The sequence below is a fragment of the Pteropus vampyrus genome, unplaced genomic scaffold (genome assembly GCF_000151845.1).
Source record: "Pteropus vampyrus isolate Shadow unplaced genomic scaffold, Pvam_2.0 Scaffold67, whole genome shotgun sequence".
In the NCBI taxonomy this organism is placed as follows: Eukaryota; Metazoa; Chordata; class Mammalia; order Chiroptera; family Pteropodidae; genus Pteropus; species Pteropus vampyrus.
Genome location: NW_011888848.1, coordinates 6,252,317 through 6,256,570, shown reverse-complemented (window position 1 = coordinate 6,256,570; position 4,254 = coordinate 6,252,317). Strand labels below are relative to the sequence as shown.

General features: G+C 36.0%; 1 pseudogene; it reads left to right on the top strand.

The window, feature by feature from the left end:
- Nucleotides 1–2,415: 2,415 nt before the first annotated feature.
- On the top strand, nucleotides 2,416–2,534 carry LOC111740760 (annotated as a pseudogene).
- Nucleotides 2,535–4,254: the final 1,720 nt, after the last annotated feature.

Below are 4,254 nucleotides of genomic sequence, written 5' to 3'. Positions count from 1 at the left end.
CCCCTTCTCCTGCAGGTAGCTTTGGGGGCTGCGAGAGGCAGCTTCTTTATTTCTCCCAGACCACTGCCTGACACCCAGGGTTCTGACCTGTGGTAGCTCTTATGTGCAAATTCCACACTCAGATATGCTGGTGTGCAGTTTGGGTGTTTTATGTTGAGTTTTAGATGTTCATCGTATTGTTGTTTCAAGGGGAGAGATCTGAGGATGTCTCTCATTCCACCATGTTTCCAAAGATCTCAGAAGCAATATTTTTAATCTCTGGGCTTTATGCCTATCAAATATAAACTACCCAACAGAAGCTTTGCCTTATTGATGGAAAATCAGAGGACAAGAGCAAAGGGGCAGGGACATAGACTAGAAAGACATGAACTTTTCTTAGAGATTTTGGGCATTTCTCAAAGAGCTCTCATCACTGCCAGAAAGGGAAGACCTCCATGGGAGATCTTTTGAAGATTCTGTGCTGATTCTGAAAGCCTGAACAGCCAGTAGCTAATATACCTTATCTTTTCCTTCATCCCTTCTTCAAATCAGATTTGTTCTCAACCAATTATTCCTAACTTTAGCCAAGAACCAGCTCCATCCTCAGATTCTTAAGTTTACCAGGACTCTGACTTCTGGAGAAATTTCAAAGGTACTAAATGTTGTCAGAAGAGTTTTATGTTTAATATTAATTCATTTATTTTCTACTAGTCAATTTTTCCAGGATAACAAAGAAGAAGCATCTAGATCAGTGGATTTTAAATGAGACAATTTTGCTCTCCTTGCCCCAGATGTTTGGTAATATCTGGGGACACTTTTAATTGTCATACTGCAGAGAAAATACTCCTGGCTTCTACTGTGTAAAGACAAGGGATGCTAATAAACATTTTATAATACACAGGACAAAGAATTTTCCAGTCTAAAATGTCAAAATGTTGTCTAGATCTTGAGAAACCCTGATCTAGACTATAAAATAAAATGAGATTAGCACTTAAAAGTGTTGTTAAAATAAAAACTGTTAACTTTATACAGAATCTTCTGAAAGTAGAAACTCTTATGATAGCATAAATGAATGTCTTTGTTTTGAAATACATATGGCTTAAGTTTAAATGGATCATTAAATACTCGAAAGAATGGATGACTCTAATATATTTTCATAAATCACATATTAGATTATTCTACCAATGGAGACTCCAATTTTTAGAAAATGAAACTTCTCAGTATATTTTTCTAATAAGAATGATCTTGTAACTTGAGTCATTATTATACCACATTTGTGTACTAAGTATTTTCTCATCTGAGTTCCTTCTTGTTTTCTATGATGCTCAGGGGGTCTGATTTTAATAACTTGGACGTATCTGAATTTTACTGCATATTGCTTTTCTAAATGGGTAATATCTAGGAGAGAGATGTGCATCAGGAGCCTGATCTAGTGAGTCCCAGCAGATCAGCACAGAGCTGGTCTGAGGCCCTACTTGCAGCCCTTTGTGTAGCTGTACCTGCCAGTCACATTTGATGGCCTGACTTATTCTGTGGGGCTGACTTTGAAAGGCAAGCACTACCACCTAAAAGACAGGAAAAGGTAAGAGTCTCAATACAATAGACCTCAAATTTATAAATTACAGTGTATGATTTCCTCAATATTCTCATCTTCAAAATGCAGATGATAATGCTTCTTACATAATTTTATGGATATTACGTGGCATCATATATTCAGTGAGCAGGACAGTACTGCATTCAGGAGCAGAAGCTTTGAGGTTAGACTGACCTAGTTTGAATATTGGCTCAGCTATGTCCCAGCCGTGTAAACTAATCCAGTTTTTTAGTCTCTCTGAGCCCTTTTGTTCATTTGTAAAATGGGGATAATAATACCAACGATAGCATAGGTTGTTTGATAATTAAATGTAAGAAGATCGTTTCGCTAATTTATCATTCAAAGAGGACCCTTTTGATGTTAAAATGAAGTAGTGTTAATAATTACGATGGAAAAGCAGGCATGAACCAGGACTACCTTAGGCATAAACTGGGGTATATGGCCACTTTGCTAAAATGAGACGTAAGTGCTTAGAAAATTTTGGCTTGGAGTAAATTGTCAATGAAAATAGTTTTCAAAAAAGTAATCCTCTTTGAAATGTGAATGCTGTGTGATACACTAGGCTGGCTTGTTGTCTGGTTCTTAGGTACAGCCTTATAGCATATGATTCAAATCTATATCATTATGTAAGAAAAAAACCCAATGGTTACAAAAAATGACCACCTAGATCACCCATAAGATCCAGAAGCCTCAAGTGGAAAAATCCACCAATGGTAATGTATTGCAGCAGCATATCCCAAATTGTGTTACAGAGACTCATAGGTATTTCTTTAAAAAGGGATCCTATAATCAAGTGAGCTAGGAAGATGCTATGTATTTTAGTCCCTTTAAGAATAGCATGTTACTATGGCCATGCCACTCTGAACAAGCTCGATTCCATCTGATCTTGGAAGCTAAGCAGGGTCAGGCCTGGTTAGTACTTGCATGGGAGACCACCTAGGAAGACCAGGTGCTGTAGGCATAAAAAATAAAAATTAAGGGATTGTAAGCTGACAAGGTCCTTGCAATCTGTGAGGTCAACCAAGGGTTGCCTTGCCTAAAAAAATAAAAAAATAATAATAAATTTAAAAAATTTTTAAAATAGGATAGCATATTAGACATCCAATAAGTGAAGACTAAGCAATCCTGTATGAAAGAAATCTACACAGTTTAAAAAATACTGGCTTATATTTTACTTATATGGAAGCTGGCCTCATTTTCCACTTCATGGAAAAAAGAAAAACTGGCTGAAGGATGCGTGTAGTGATGTAATGAGATGGAGCCTAAAACCTGGGTTTAATGAAAACTGTATCAAGATCAGTTAATGGTGTGAGTGAGTAGGAGAGTGATAGCATGCATGATACTTATTTGGCATTCAGGGTTTGTGCTTGGTTAACATTAAGCGAAAAATTAAGTTCTGAATTTTGCAAATAACAAAAGTCAGGTTCAGTCAGAATAAAGATCACTTGTCTTCAAACAAATGAACTGGTGAACACATCTCCTAGTAAAACACTGTAATTTCTGTTATATGATATTTTGAATGTTTTCAAATCAACATCAAGCTTGGTTCCACTCAGAAATGGTGTAAGACCTTTCAGACATGCCGTACATTGAAATGTATGAAACACTGAAGCAATTTCTGATTTCATGCAAACCGGGGGAATAGTTTTATTCAGATTGCTTTTTTTACTTTCTGTAGCAATAGATGACCCTGGGAAAGAGAACTTAGCCTCAGCAAATTAACCAACAATTTCTGATGAGTTCTCTTTCATTTCTCAAGATGGGGTCAGACATGTCGTATCAGCTACAATAAAGATGCTATAGTTTTGCCCCTAGCATTTTCTCTTTTTTTAATTTCAGCAAAAGAAAGACAAGGGGTTTGAGGAAATGTGAACTGATGCTGTTTTAGCATTTAGGCCTGGCACTCAGTGAAAGCATTTGCAGTCACACCAAGGAGCCTTAAGCATCTTTGCCAGACATTGACATTTATCATAATGTTGTAAAATGAGGTGTTCTGTAACTCAGATGTGTCCAGTACTTCCCAATTCTGCATCGACAGTCTTGGGGAGTCCCAGCATATGACCTGTCATTAACAGTGACATCAAAGGGCATAAGAATCTTACTTATGATCACCATTTGTTTTCCTCACCTTGGCTTCATATACTGTGATACCATGACTGAGATGTTTTTATTTTATTTTATTTTATTTTATTTTATTTTATTTTATTTTATTTTATTTTATTTTATTTTATTTTATTTCATTTTATTTTACTTTATTTTCTTTCAGTAAAAACACCTAACGTAAGATCTACCGGCTTAACAAATTCTTAAGCGTATGATACACTATTGTTGCTTATAGGTACCATGTTGTACAGTAGCACTCTAGAGCTTATTTTGTTTGGGATGTTTATAGACCTTCTCCATTGGATTTTAGTCAAAAGTGATCTTTCACGATTTAACAGACTAACCCATCTATGACTATAAAAACTATCTCCTTCCTTACCATCTTGAAAAGTTTGCAGAGAAGCAAGCATTATGCTCTCCTAAAGAATAAGACAGTTCTTCAGCCAGAAAAGCAAATGTCCATGAAGGTTCTGCTCATGTTTCAGCCTCTGAAATGGGAATGAGAGTAATAGCACTATTCTGTGGAATATGGCAGCAATTTTATTTTAAAAAAAAGAATTGTCTAATACCACAAAAGA